We start from the raw sequence: 15,944 nt of genomic DNA, 5'->3' as shown, positions 1-15,944 counted from the left end.
GGATAGTCATTGTGTGTGGGGGCTATGTAGGCCCTCATTTTGTGTGAGGGTTGGTAGAGACCCTTGTTTTGTGTATGTCTCGCAGGGGGTATATTGGCCTTCATTCTGTGTAGGGGTCCTCATACTGAGCAGGGGGCTGTGAGGAGCCTCATTCTAAGTTGGTGCAGCTGTGAGGGCCCTTATACTGAGTAGGGGGCTGTGTGGTATTTATACCGAGTGGGGGCATCATACTGACAGGCACTACTACACTGTATGTGTGGGGTGAAACTGTGTGGGAGGGGGGATTCTCTGTGGGAATGCCATACTCAATGTGTGTGGATGGGAGCATTTTCTAGGAGTGTCATACTCTAAAATAGCTATGCAAGAGGTATTACTGGTGAAAACACTAAGAGGCTTCAATTGGGATATGTACCATATATATATTTTTTGGGGGGGTGAGGGGGGCAATTAAAACTTGTGCTATGGGACACCGTGATTTCTACTGCATAGGGCCTGAGTTATAGGTTACTGCTGCCATATGCTACTGTAATCAAGGATTGAGAAGCAGAATACATCACATCTCATTCTGTCTGTTTTCTTGTAGATTTATCTTGGTTTTCAGTATGCTTCACAATTTAGTAGTGGAGTTCTGAATTGCCAGCATTACCACAAAGGTAGCTTGTGAGAGCTTGGCTGTGCTAAGAGAGAATTGTTAGCAGCACTTGTAGAGGGGTACAGTGACCAACACTTGTAAGGCTTTGTGCACACGGCTCAGATAACCTGAATTTTCACACTGGATTTTATTGCAGAAATGCCTGATAGCAAAGGATAAAGCCTGCTGTTATTATCCTCAGCATAAATTGGTAAGCTGTGGAAGTCAAGTCTGCAGCACTGGTCACAATGGACAGCTGTCATCCAAACGATGATCTGGCTAATTATTTGGCTGGCAGCCGCCTCTCTTGACTCCTCCATAACCTCCAGTATACGCTCAGCTGAGTGCTCCGCTGTTCATAATGGGAGAGCAGCTGTCAGGCTCCTCTTGCTGCTACTTATCTCGACAAGAACAAAAGGATGAGCAGTCCAATATCAGACATGGCGGATGCTTATCTCCCCCAACATGATTTGTCGGGGCTACCATACACATTAGCTTGACAGCTGAGCCTGATGATATAGTCAGGTTCGGCTAACATTAATCCTATGTGTATGTGGGCTTACATTCTAGTATTGTAAAACGCAGAGGAGTTTCCATCCCAAAAATCTGCATATACGTCCCATATAAGCCTACTTTTATTTGGGCTAACCTGCCATTTTATGTGTCATTCTGATCCCTGATTGAGTTGCTTTTAAACAATACATTTTGTTTGTTTTATCTTTTTTTTCTATAGGTTTTCTATAGTAATTCACCATGAAAAAATCGATAATATATTTTTTCCAAAAAAGAGTACAAAGTCCAAATCACATCAGAATTAATTTTATTACATTACAAAACATAGACAATTATTCCCACACCAATAAAAGAGATATATGCAGAGAATCAACATGACAACAGGATTAGCAGCATTCAGAAAAATGGCATTCATTTATAATTACCATCCAGAAAAAGTGACAAGTGCCTGAAGGATCAGAAAAAAACGCTCTGGATACCAATGCCCACTCCAGATAAAGTGTACGTAGTGCCAAATTGCACATATCCCACTAATGAGGTAGATAGGGAAGCAGGATCCAAAGCTGTTATCACATAAGCAATCAGCTAGTCACTCCCGGAGGTTAGCAAGACATTACGTGCCGCCTCCCGGTAAAAAAACCATTTGTGTCCACTATACAATAATCAAAGCGGAGGCATACTCTATGGTGCATGTGTTAGATACACTAGGTATACTAACATCACAAATACATTGCACCGCACACCGAAATGAAAGTAAAGTATGTATTTGTAGATTACCTTGATGGAGGATATAACATGTGCTGCTGTCCTGAACGACCCGACGCGCGTTTCGCACCCGGCTTCAACAGGGGGCGTGTTTTCTATAGTGTCTGCATAGTCTGTCATTCTCTGCTTGCACCTTCTATGGATTGAATTTTGGATTCTCATGTGGTGAGTGGTTCAGCAGTCACCCATGACTTTGTGCATTTTCAGCCTCATGCGACCCCTACAGGTGAGTGGAAATCCCATTCTGTTATTTCATATCTTCTAGAACTTAGAACTATGAAAAGTTAATCTTTCTCATGAGAAATATGTGACCTGCTTTATTAAGTGGATATGTTTACTTGTTAATGGATTTGCTATTAAACTTACCCTTAAGTACCTTACATAAGAACATTAGATTTAGCCTATAGTCAAAAAGCCGGCTCCCTACTGTGAATAATGGGATCTGGCACCGCAGTGAGTGCTGCTAATTCCTCTGAATGGCCCTCAAAGAGGGTAAAATGACAATGTTTGGTGGTCGAAACCTCGCCCACCAGTACCAAACCTTAGTCACCCATCAATTTCATTAGCTGGCAGCGAGTAAATGGGGTTTCAACACACGGGTGGGATTTTGCCTGCTTATTTTCCTCTCAAGGGGAACCTGTCACCAGATTTTGGCTTTCTAAACTAAAACTAGCACCTTAAGCAGCGCCTGTGCTGCATTCTATAAAGGTGCACATTACCCCCTGACCCTCCCTGTAGACCCCTACAAATACCTTTATAAAATCTGCCATGTTTGTAACTTGACCGGTTCGGTCCGATGAATGTCCTAATGTGTGCCTCATGTCCTCCTTTCGCCGCCCTCTTGTGTTCATTGACATGGATGACGCCTCAGGCGCCATCCACGTAGGCGGCCAAAATCTCCCGTCTGTGCAGACATATTCCCGACTTGCGCTGGTGCACTTTGCTCTGCCCTATTGTGTGCAGAGCCAAAAACATTAGTGCGCCTGCATAAACTGGTGAGTTCTCTGCGCAGGCGCATGATTTTGCCTGGCAATGTGGATTTTGTCATTTTGTACATCGTGCATGCACAGAGAACCCGTTGGTTCTCGCAGGCGCCCCTATATTTTCGGTGGAAATATGTCTGTGCAGACGCAAGATTTTCCCCGCCTATATGAATGGCGCCCAAGGCGTCATCCACATCAATCAGCACAAGAGGACAACAAAAGGAGGGACAGGAGGCACATAATAGTGATGCAGATCACCAAACATAGCCGGTCTACCCATCACTACCGTGATCTGTGACGACAGTGATTAGCACTTCAGTCTTGCAGCACTGGGGTCCTGGGTTTAAACCTGACCAAGTACAATATCTGCAAGGAGTTTGTATGTTCTCCCCATGTTTCCGTGGGTTTCCACCGGCTTCTTCCCACACTCTAATGACATACTGATAAGGAATTTAGATTGTGAGCCCGGAGGGGTACAGTATTGCTGATATATGTAAAGCGCTGTTGAATTAATGGCGCTATATAACTAAATATTATTATTACAGAGCCTTGGCTACAGTGCCTACGGAAAATCTGAGGTAGTCTGAGACACGCCTCCTCTCTCATCATTGGTTTAGACTGCTGCTCTCTTCCCCTCCCTGCAGCTATGCTTCCTCTGATTGGCTGCTGTGTACAAACACAAACCCATCACAATCTCACCAGAAAGTGTGAAACACATGGTTATCAAGTAATTGCTTCACAGCCTCAGAGAAATGAGCCTTAGTAAGGGGGAACCTGGGGAATAGCATTAAAAGCTACACAGGGGTCCGGAGTAAGTATAGCGCTCTTCAGAGTATCTGACCATTATGTAAATATAATGAGTACTAAGTCATGGATAATTAAATGCAGAATTCTTGACTTCTAATTAAAGTCAAGTGCTCAGAATAAAGCCTCCAGCATGAAGAAGTGAGAACACATCATCAGCTCAGTGCACAGCAGCAGTCTCAGGGCTCATTTCATTTTTCTGCAGCAAAATTTTGGCAGTCAGCACAGTTGACTTCGCTGTGCTGCTGGAGGAGGAGCATTCCCCATTTCTTGTCACATCACCCAGCCCCTTCACATACACCTCTGACAGTCTCCTTCCTGTCCTGTAACACACAAGACTGCAGACTGGTTGTACAAGAAGCCGGCAATCCTTTCCGTTACCACAGACAGTAACAGGAGCCAGCCTGCTGTCAGTCTCTGACTGTCTATGCTGCTCTTCGGTATGTGAATCTATTTCTGACACTTTTGCTGCATCCTCAGGCTGGGACACGGCTTTCTTATAAGGCGGTGGCTGTGCCTATGCATTATACCCCTGAGATGCTCTATCAGCTTTCCTAAAATGCTGTGCTGCATTGGGATTTGGCATAGGATGCCTTGTACAATGTTGCACACTCATGATTCGGGTAGGATGCTGTATACTTTTATATGATGCTTTTGTGTTGACGTCAGAACAAGCCTTTATTCTTACCAGATAGGGTTAATAATAGAATGATGTATGATGAGGTCATATATTGCAGCAGACGTGTATTTTGGTGTGTAAGATAAAGTATATACCTACCTGATTTACGGTCTTGTTAGATGACATAAAATTAATAACATGACAATGCTGCAAATTAAATAAATACAGTATTAAGGTTTATAATATAGTATATGCTAATGTGGGTTTTGATGACTGCCGTGCAATTGTTAATTTTGGAGAAGTAACATATTTGCTCTTGATTTGCGCTAATAGAACTAATGCTTTCTTTGATTGGGGAAGTATAATGTGAGGATGAAATGATATATTATTGTAATAAATGAAATGTTTTGTTCGCATCTGTTCAGATTAATAGAATGTGGTCTACTTATATGTCGGGATTATTATACTTCCATACACTTTTTTGGGGACATAAATCGGGGTTATCATTATTCAAAGCACTGACAAGATACAGTACTGACCAAAAGTTTGGACACACCTTCTCATCTCTAGAATAACTATTAAGAGGAGACTTTGTGCAGCAGGCCTTCATTGTACAATAGCTGCTAGGAAACCACTGTTAAGGACAGGCAACAAGCAGAAGAGACTTGTTTGGGCTAAAGAACACAAGGAATGGACATTAGACCAGTGGAAATCTGTGCTTTGGTCTGATGAGTCCAAATTTGAGATCTTTGGATCCAACCACCGTGTCTTTGTAGAAATGATGAAAGGATGGACACTACATGCCTGGTTCCCACCGTGAAGCATGGAGGAGGAGGTGTGATGGTGTGGGGGTGCTTTGCTGGTGACACTGTTGAAGATTTATTCAAAATTGAAGTTATACTGAACCAGCATGGCTACCACAGCATCTTGGAGCAGCATGCTATTCCATCCGGTTTGCGTTTAGTTGGACCATCATTTATTTTTCAACAAGGCAATGACCCCAAACACACCTCCAGGCTGTGTAAGGGCTTTTTGACTAAGAAGGAGAGTGATGGGGTGCTATGCTAAATGACCTGGCCTCCACAGTCACCAGACCTGAACCCTATCGAGATGGTTTGGGGTGAACTGGACCACTGAGTGAACGCAAAAGGGCAAACAAGTGCTAAGCATCTCTGGGAACTCCTTCAAGACTGTTGGAAGATCATTTCCGATGACTACCTCTTGAAGCTCATCAAGAGAATGCCAAGAGTGTGCAAAGCAGTAATCAAAGCAAAAGGTGGCTACTTTGAAGAACCTAAATATAAGACATATTTTCAGTTGTTTCACACTTTTGTAAGTATTTCATTCCACATGTTTTAATTCATAGTTTTGATGCCTTCAATGTGAATCTACAATTTTTAGAGTCATGAAAATAAAGAAAAGTCTTTGAATGAGAAGGTGTGTCCAAACTTTTGGTCTGTAATCTATGTTTGCGAGAATAATGCTGTTTAATCGTCCTGTTTTTGTGCTATTATAGCTCTGGTATTAATAATGCAGCACAGTTTGGCAGCGACAGCCGGAGATATTCTTAATTTAGAATCTTTTCTGGGCATTTACCCTGCGATACGTTTCTGGATATTAAGCAGAATGTGACAGTGTTGCTGCTTGTGTGACCTGTCACGTCATGATGGGACCATGTGTCACTCGGAGCTCATTGCTCAATTACTGTACATTAGTATTGTTTCTGCTCATTTTCATTGTTATTCTGCTGTCCGCTCTTACTCATGGAGGTTTCTGAGGTGAGTAACCGTACAATTACTTTGCATTGTTTCTCCTGTATCTGTTTCACAACCATCACGTGAACTTCAGATGTACTTATTTTCGCAATAAACCACAGGATTGAGGCCCAGCATCCTGTACATCTGCTGGTGTATATAAACTCAATGGAACTTCTTAAACTCTTCTACCACCCCTTTAATATTTTGTTGGGCTGCCATTTACTCATTCCTGTACTGTACATTGTAATGACTGTCATTGTACTGTCCCTGATTCATATTCTCGTTACAGTTGCTTGTACTTTTCCTGATATACCGTAAGTCTAAAGACCCCTTTTACAAATTACATCAAAGTCGGACAACACCACTGGTTTTGGTATGACTGAGTGACAATTTAATGTGAATGGGGACCTATAGATTCTCACCCGACAGATGATGACATTGGAGAAAAGGATTGAGATGTTGGAATTTCTACACCCAATTCGTTCGTGTTCAGGAAAGGTTGGTCTGCCTGCTGAAAAGACATGAATGCCTGGTGATGTCAACGGATTCGGCCGGCACTCTAATGTGCAAGGGGTCTCCAGCCAAACTTATTTTCAAGGTAGACTTCGATTCAGCATATCTGTTTTTGGACTAATGATCGCTTTGTGCGCCAGGAGAGATATCTTTTGGTGGCTTTCTTAGGCTGCTTTCACACATCTGTTTTTTGGCGTCAGGCACAATCCGGCACTTAGCGGGAAAAACGCATCCGTTTTTTTTGCCGCCGGATGCGTTTATTCCCTCATAGACTTTTACTAGCGCCGGATTGTGCCGCATGTACTCGCATTTGATCTGGTTTTTGCCGTATGCGGCAAAAATTGTCACTCCGTCAGCCGCACAGGACGCAGAGAGGAATGTTTTTTGCTAGCGGCAAAAAACGCATAGCGCCGGATGTGGCCCTGTCGGCATGGGGTATAATGAAAGTCTATGGGCGCCGAATGCGGTGGCATGCGTCAAACGCCAGAAACATGTACCGGATCCGTTTTTTACTTCTGAGCATGGCAAGAAGTAATATAAATTAATTTCTGGTCAGAAAATCAGTAACTCACTCTCTAACCCACCCACCGATCACTGGCGCTGCGCTGCACACTGCTCTGGCGGTCTTCTCCTGAGTTTTAAAATGCCGGCCACTCTTTATTCCACCTTGTATTCACAGCCGACGGTGGGCGGGTCTATATCTTGCAGTAAAATAAATAAATAATTTAAAAAAAAACGTCGTGCGGTCTCCCCAATTTTGATACCAGCCAAGGTAAAGCCACACGGCTGAAGGCTGGTATTCTCCGGATGGGGAGCCCCACATTATGGGGAGCCCCCCAGCCTAAAAATATCAGCCAGCAGCTGCCAGGAATTGCTGCATCCATTAGGCTATGTCCGCACTTTGCTATTTACCTGCTTTTTACCTGCTTTTTTTGCTGCTTTTTCAACTGCAGCATTTAATGCCAAAATGGATGTGTTCTGCTTTTCAAGTATAGTCTATGGGAATTTGGTTTTCTTGTCCGCACTATGCTGTTCAAACTGCTGCCTTTTTGTGGCAGAAATTTGGGCAAAAACTCTGCTTTGCAGTTCAAAACGCAAATGGCAAAAACAATTGACATGTTGCTTCTTTGAATAGCAGAGTTTTTGCCCAAATTTCTGTCACAAAAAGGTAGCATTTTGAACAGCATAGTGTGGACAAGAAACTCAAATTCCCATAGACTATGCTTGAAAAGTAGAACACATCCATTTTGGCATTAAATGCTGCAGTTGAAAAAGCAGCAAAAAAGCAGGTAAAAAGCAAAGTGCGGACACAACCTTAGATTGGACAGTCCCGGGACTCTACCCGGCTCTTCCCGAATTGCCCTGGTGCGGTGGCAATCGGCGTAATAAAGAGTTAATGGCAGCCGATAGCTGCCACTAAGTCCTAGGTTAATCATGGCAGGCGTCTATGAGACACCCCCCATGATTAACCTGTAAGTTAAAGTAAATAAACACAGACACCGAAAAAATCATTTATTTGGAATAAAAGACAAAAAAAACACCCTCTTTCACCACTTTATTAATCCCCAAATACCCCTCCAGGTCCGGCGTAATACACATGAGGTCCCACGACGCTTTCAGCTCTGCTACATCGGAAGCTGACAGGAGCGGCCATAGAACACCGCAGCTCACTGTGACCTCCACGCAACAACTGAAGTGAATCATGCTGTCAGTGGTGACGTCACCCAGGTAGTGCCGGTGTGTGCGGTGATGATAGAGGTGGTAGTGCCTGCATGTGTGTGGTGATGATGGGGGCGGTAGTGCCGGCGTGTGCCGTGATGATGAGGGGCATAGTGACGGGGTGTGTGCGGTGATGATGGGGGCTGTAGTGCTGATGAGTGTGCGGTGATGATGGGGGTGATGGTGCCTGTGTGTGTGCGGTGATGATGGGGGCGGTAGTGCCGGTGTGTGCGGTGATGATGGGGGCGATAGTGCTGGTGTTTGTGCAGTGATGATGGGGGAAGTAGTGCCTGGGGGTGTGCGGTGATAATGGGGGCGGTAGTGCCTGCGTGTGTGCGGTGATGATGGGGGCGGTAGTGCTGGTGTGTGTGCGGTGATGATGGGGGCGGTAGTGTCGGTGTGTGCGGTGATAATGGGTGCGGTAGTGCCGGTGTGTGCGGTGATGATGGGGGCGGTAGTGCCGGTGTGTGCGGTGATGATGGGGGCGGTAGTGCCGGTGTTTGTGCGGTGATGATGGGGTCTCTTCCACCCCACACCTCCGTTTGGCATGAAAAAAAACCCAAAAAAAGGATCCATTTTTTTTACCGGATCCGTCGCATCAGTTTTTGCACAATCAGAGACGGATCCGTTGCATCAGGCACAAACCGAATTGTGCCTGATGGCAAAAAACGGATGTGTGAAAGCAGCCTTATACAGAACACAGGAGCACTCGGCTGATAGAGTGCTCATGTGTATGAGAGAGGTGGCCAAGAGCGCCGTCGACTGACCAATCAGCCAAAAGCTACTGCTCTGGAAAATAACTTCTACAACTTCAGCTACAATCTTTCTAATCTCCAAATTTGTGAGATCACTAAAGTTCCACATTATGGAGTTGATTCATCAAGACTGGAATAACACACTTGTGCTGCTCCTGGATTGCTTAACTGTAAGTTGCAAAAATAAGGGGGGCCGAATTCAGCGCCACTTCGGAGTGGCATGCGCCGCACCAGAAATGCTACTCCAGTCTTGAATTTGGGCAGCATTTCTGGCGCACAAAATGCTGTCACTAGTAACGAATTTGATGTGCAGGTATGGTCAGACCTCCTTTCCCGCTGAAGCTGCAAAATGTGTGTCCAACTTCCTGTTGCGCCTCAAAATTGCTGCTTTTCAAAGCTTTTATGCCAGTCAAAAACGTAAAAGCTTTAATGATTCTATCCCTAAGGGGTACTTTGCACGCTGCAACATTTCTAGCCGATGCTAGCGATGCCGAGCGCAATAGTACCCGCCCCCGTCACACATGCGATATCTTGTGATAGCTGCCGTAGCGAACATTATTGCTACGGCAGCTTTACATGCACTTACCTGTCCTGCGACGTCGCTCTGGCCGGTGACCCGCCTCCTTCCTAAGGGGGCGGTCCGTGCGGCGTCACACGGCAGGCGGTCAATAGAAGCGGAGGGGCGGAGATGAGCGGGACATAAACATCCCGCTCACCTCCTTCCTTCCGCATTGGTGGTGGAGGCAGGTAAGGAGATGTTCCTCGCTCATGCGGCTTCACACACAGCGATGTGTGCTGCCGCAGGAATGAGGAACAACATCGTCTCTCCTATTGGTGTGGCATTATGAAAATGTCCGACACTACACAGATCACCAATTTACGGCGCTTTTGCGATCGTTTATCGGTGCATCTAGGCTTTACACGTTGCGACGTCGTTACCGGCGCCGGATGTGCGTCACTTTCAATTTGACCCCAATGATATCTCAGCAGCGATGTCACAACGTGCAAAGTACCCCTAAGTCTTTGGGTGTTTGACCATGTGATCACTTAGAGGGAACCTGTCACGTGTAAAAACACTATTAACCTGCAGATATGGGGTTAATCTGCCTGGTTTCTGCTCATTGAACTTCGCTTTTGGGAGGAAATGAACTTTTATCCCCTTGGCAGTGTTTGGGTTTTAGTCATGGGGCAGCACCGCCGTGGGTTCAGTCACCGCTCTGTGTATGGAGAGCGACTGCTGTAACTGTCCCCCCTCCCGCACTGACTAACAGCCTCTTCTAATGCTTCAGTCACAGAGCGGTGACTGAATCCATGCTGGCGCTGCCCCCATGACTAACCCAAATGCTGCCAGGGTGGAAGTTAATTTGCTGCCGGCAATGTGGCGGCATCGGGCAGGATTCAAGCGCTATTAACCTTTCAGATTATCCCCATATAACTGTAGGTTAATAGCGTTTTTGCACGTAACAGGTTCCCTTTAAAGCAGTAGTAGGCAATAATGTACAGCCCATACCCTTCTATGGAGCCGCACGCTATCATTTCATGCCTCAGTGCTGCCCACTCAATTTACCTTTGTACAGCCTCTGTGCATGTCGTGGGCATTTCCACTATTACCTGGAATATGACCTGGGATGCTCCCTGGGATGTCGTTTATTGCCATCTTATCAGTAAGGATAACACACACTGTGTTTGTAATAATAACATTGCTTTATTAGTAGTGTATGTACTTTGTGTGTCTCTATTGCTTCTGTGCAGCTTTGTATTATTATCCGCTTAACAATAATACTGATAGAAAATATCCGACAATATGTAGATATCGAAGGCCCGAGAGGGTAAAGGAACGCCCTGCATTATCTCATATTATGGCTCCTTATAATTTGTATACTGAACAAAGCCGTAACATTGCATGAGGTCTTAGTAGTGGAAATGTTCTGGATCCTGTCTCTCACATTCTTGGGTAAACTTTCATTCAATCTTCTTGCTCAATTAATAGGAATTTTCCTACACATGGGATATGGAATAACAATACTGTTATAATTAAATATTTTCGGAGCACAGAAAGGGTTAAGAGATGAAAATACTTATAAAGTTTTCCACTTATGAAAAATCCCTGCAGTTTTGGAATAGCAGAGATTTCTCCCCTGCCAGGAGGGTTAGGTTGCTTTCGCTGGCTGCAGCCGACATCATGGCATAAAAGACGCTCAGGTTTATTCTCTCCTTCACAGAACTCAATATTTTTTTCCAATGTCGGCCTGTAATCTACTGTATACCTGCTGTCTACTGCACTTTTATGCCTATTTAACAGACAGGAGAGTGGACAACAGGTTGTGTACGTGTTGCACATATATTTGCTATTTTCTATTGGACTTATATGTTTGTTGGCATGTGCGTTCCTTCTAATCACTTAGTCCATTATATAAAAGAAATGCACAGTGATCATTGTTCGCATGTAATAATTATTTTCCTGTAGTCCACACATCTTACTTTAGGGATATAATTATAAGTGTCATTGCAGTACAGTATTCTTGCCACATTTCATTACAGTGATATACATTTGCATCGTATCACTGAGAAGCTTTTAATTACACCTTTATGGCTAATGTTCTAATAAAAAAATGACTACTATATCAGTACATTCAGCTACATGTACTGAAGTGGTAAAGAAAAGTTCTGCCTGCTGTACACTTTAGGTTCTTTCAGTAAACAAGCAGTCCAGGAAAAGGATACATTAATGTGTTATCTGTGTACTAGGATAAAGGATTGGGACCAGTATCATGCAATTTTAGAAATATTTTCTACCACCAGATTCTGCAGTTCAAATTGCATAAATGACTAAAAAAAGATAGTTGTGCTCAAAAGTTTACAAACCCTGGCAGATTTTTTGCTTTCTTGGCCTTTTTTCAGAGAATATGAATGATAACACAAAAACTTTTTTCCACTCATGGTTAGTGGTTAGGTGAAGCCATTTATTGTCAAACTGTGTTTTCCTTTTTTAAATCATCATGACATCCAAAAACATCCAATTGACCCTGATCAAAAGTTTACATACCCCATTTCTTAATACCGTGTAAGGCTGTGTGCACACGTTGCATTTTTTACCGCGGAAACGCTGCGTTTAGAACCGCAGCGTTTCAGTGGCAAATTGCATGCGTTCAGCTTTCCCAGCAAAGTGTATGAGAAAGCCGAAAAATCAGCGCACACGCTGCGTTTCTAAACGCAGCGTTTTGGATGCCAAAAATCGGTGCGGAAAGAAAAGCAGCATGTCACTTCTTTTGTGCGGTGTGGCTGCGTTCTCTCCCCCATTGAATCAATGATGTGGGTCAGAACGCAGCTACACCGCAGTGAGCTACTTTTTTGTTGCGGTCCGCGGGCTTTGTCGGCATACAGAACGCAAGCATTTACATGGAAGTGAGGTCAAGAGGTTTCCTGTTGATCTCACTTCCTGGCAAAGTTCTGGAAAGCCCCCGGTGTCGCAAAAGTGCCCGCCTCGACCCCCCCCCCTCCCGAAAATCCAACATGGCCGCGCGCACAGTAGCGCACCGGCCGCAACCTACTCCTATGATTTCTGTCGCATGTGCCTTGAGACATGCGACAGAAAAATGCACCCCAGGCCCTGCCAGGTCACCCCCTATTCCCCCCGGTATTCCCCCTTACCTGTCCGGTCGCAGCGCTGATCCCCCGCGGCCTCCTCCTCCTTCACAGCAGACGCCGGTCAGTGCGGTCACATGAGCAGAGAAGCTGACAGCCAGCACTGTGTTCAGAGAGCTGTGCTGGCTGCTCGCACTCTGCAGCTGTGACCCGGGGAGAGTGGGTGCAGATTTTTGGCACCCACTCTCCTCAAATGGAGGGTCTGCCCTCCTAGAAAATGGGGGATACGTTCCCTGAACGTGCCCCCATATTCTAGAAGGTCCAGAGCCGACGTGGGACGTCCAAATGGATTTCTGCGGACCCACTTTTTTTCAAATTTTTTGATTAAATTGGTGAACGAGGGAATGATTTGGGGAGTGTTTTTTCTAATAAAATTTTTTTTGTCATTTTTTTTTTTTGCTTTTGTTTACTGTCAATTAGTTATGTCTGGTATCTGATAGACGCCGTGACATCACTAATTGCTGGGCTTGATTCCAGGTGACATTACACATCTGGTATCAACCCCATTTATTACCCCGTTTGCCAACGCACCAGGGCGCGGGATGAGTTGGGGCGAAGGGCCAGGATTGGCGCATCTAATGGATGCGCCACTTCTGGGGCGGCTGTGGCCTGCTATTTTTAGGCTGGGAAGAATCCAATAACCATGGCTCTTCCCACCCTGAGAATACCAGACCCCAGCTGTCAGCTTCACCTTGGCTGGTGATCTAATTTGGGGGGACCCCACGTTATTTTTTTTCTAATTCTTTATTTATAGATAAAAAAAAAAAGCCTGGGGAGCCCTCCAAATTGATCACCAGACAAGATGAAGCTGTCATCTGTGGTTTGCAGGCTACAGCTGTCTGCTTTACCCTGACTGGCTATCAAAAATAGGGGGGACAACACGGCATTTTTTTCATTTTTATTTTTTTTTTATAAATACTAATCTAGGCACCCTTTAGTGCCACATGAAAGGTACTAAAGGTGCCAGCTTAGAATATGCAGGCGGCGGTGGGACGTTATATATATTTGACATCCATTCATCCATTGACGCTTTTTTGGCTGTGTGCCCACAATCAGGTTTTGCAGCGTTTTGGGCGCTGAGTGTTTTCCCTGCGTCCATAACGCTGCGTTGTGCAGTAGAATCACAGTGGAAGGATTTTTGGATATCCCATGCCCACTGTGCTTCTTTTCTCCGCAGTATAAACTGACCGGTGGCGTGGCTTCCCGAGCCTCAGCATGTCAATTTATGCTGCGGAGACAAGAGTGTTCTCTGCAGGTAGCATAGAGCTAAAGTCCACAGCAGCCTGAACCCAAATCGTGGGCATGGCCAGCTGCGTTCTCCCGTGGACAACACTCACATATCACAGGAAGGCTGATACTGTGTACTAGACGCCGTGTCGCTGGATCACGGCCACATAGCCTAAAAGTGAGAATATTGTTGCTACAGCAACATTTTGGGTGAAGTAGCTGTGGATTCAAAATGCTTAATATACTCCTGAATAAAATCCTTGAGGGGTGCAGATTCCAAAATGGGGTCACTTGTGGGGGTTTTCTGACGGATAGGTACCCAAGGGGCCCTGCTAATGTGACATGGTGCACGAAGTTTATTTCAACTTTTCCAAAATTCAAATGGTGCTCCTTCCATTCCAAGCCCTCCCATTTATCCAAACAGAATGTGGAGAAGGAAATGACATCACAGGTTTTTTTTCCCAAAGGTCTGTGTTCAACCAACTTTATTAACACTGACAAGTCTTAAAAAATGCACCTAAAAAAAACGCATGGAAAACGCATTAAAAACGATGCGTTTTCGATGTGTTTTTCTCAAAAAGCATTGTTTACAATTCTCCCCTCTGCCAGAGGGTGCGTTTTTTTCCGCGCTGAAAAAAAAGCAACGTGTGCACATAGCCCAACATCAATGACAGCTTGATACCCTCTAACATCAATGACAGCTTGAAGTCTTTTGTGGTAGCTGTGGATGAGGTTCTTTAATTTCTCAGATGGTAAAGCTGCCAATTCTTCTTGGCAAAAAGCCTCCAGTTCCTGTAAATTCCTGGGCTTTCTTTCGTGAACTGCGCACTTGAGTTCTCCCCAGAGAGGCTCAATGATATTGAGGTCAGAAGACTGAGATAGACACCCCAGAACCTTCACTTTGCTCTGCTGTAGCCAATGACAGGTTCACTTGGTCTTATGTTTTGGATCGTTGTCATGTTGTAACGTCCAAGTACGTCCAGCTTCCGGGCTGATGAGTGCAAATTTGCGTCCAGTATTTGCTGGTAACGTGCTGCATTCATCTTTCCTTCAACTTTGACAAAGTTTCCTGTGCCTTTGTAGCTCACACATCATCAGTGATCCACCTCTGTGCTTTAAGGGGGCTTTACACACAGTGATATCGCTAGCGAGCGTACCCACCCCTGTCGTTTGTGCGTCACGGGCAAATCGCTGCCCGTGGCGCACAATATTGTTAGGAGCCGTCACACGGACTTACCTGCCTAGCGACGTCGCTGTGGCCGGCAAACTCCCTCCTTTCTAAGGGGGCGGTTCGTGCGGCGTCACTAAGCGGCCACCCAGGTTAAGCGGAGGGACGGAGAAGAGCGGCCGTAACATCCCGCCCAACTCCTTCCTTCCTCATTGCCGACAGCCGCAGGTAAGCTGTAGTTCATCGTTCCCGAGGTATCACACATAGCGATGTGTGCTGCCTTGGGAACGACGAACAACCTGCGTCCTCAACAATCAACGATTTTTTGAAAATGAACGACGTGTCAACGATGGACTATTTGGTGAGTATTTTCCATCGTTAACGGCCGCTCAGTGTCACACACAACGACGTCGCTAACGATGCCGGATGTGCGTCACGGAATCCGTGAACCCGGCGATATATCGTTAGATACGTCGTTGCGTGTAACGGGGCCTTTACAGTAGGAATGGTGTTCCTTTCATCATATGCCTTGTTGACACCTCTCCAAAAGTAACTTTTATGGTTGTGGCCAAAAAGTTCGAATTTGGTCTTATCATTCCAAATTACCTTGTTCCGGAAGATTGGAGGCTTGTCTCCATGCTGTTTGGCATATTGTAGGCGAGATACTTTGTGGCATTTGTGCAGTAATGGTTTTCTTCTGGCGACTCGACCATGCAGCCTATTTTTCTTCAAGTGCCTCCTTATTGTGCATCTTGAAGCAGCCATACCACTAGTTTTCAGTGAGTCCTGTATTTCAGCTGATGTTGTTTGTGGGTTTTTCTTTGCATCCCGAACATTTTTCCTGG

The 15,944-nt window shown here is 45.2% G+C and overlaps 1 protein-coding gene across 2 annotated transcripts in view; it reads left to right on the top strand.

The window, feature by feature from the left end:
- Nucleotides 1–4,011: 4,011 nt before the first annotated feature.
- GCNT4 (glucosaminyl (N-acetyl) transferase 4) overlaps nt 4,012–15,944 on the top strand; it is a 50,491-nt gene continuing 38,558 nt past the window's right edge. The window contains exon 1 of one of the 2 annotated variants that reach the window (XM_075325427.1): nt 4,012–4,136. The gene's annotated coding sequence lies outside the window, so the exon portion shown is untranslated. Of the gene's footprint in view, nt 4,137–6,481; nt 6,671–15,944 lie in introns of those variants that run through there. The other variant, XM_075325432.1, reaches the window with a different exon arrangement.

The sequence above is a fragment of the Anomaloglossus baeobatrachus genome, chromosome 1, assembly GCF_048569485.1.
Source record: "Anomaloglossus baeobatrachus isolate aAnoBae1 chromosome 1, aAnoBae1.hap1, whole genome shotgun sequence".
Taxonomy (NCBI): domain Eukaryota; kingdom Metazoa; phylum Chordata; class Amphibia; order Anura; family Aromobatidae; genus Anomaloglossus; species Anomaloglossus baeobatrachus.
The sequence above is the reverse complement of the archived record's forward strand: the minus strand, read 5'-3'. Positions and strand labels throughout refer to the sequence as shown.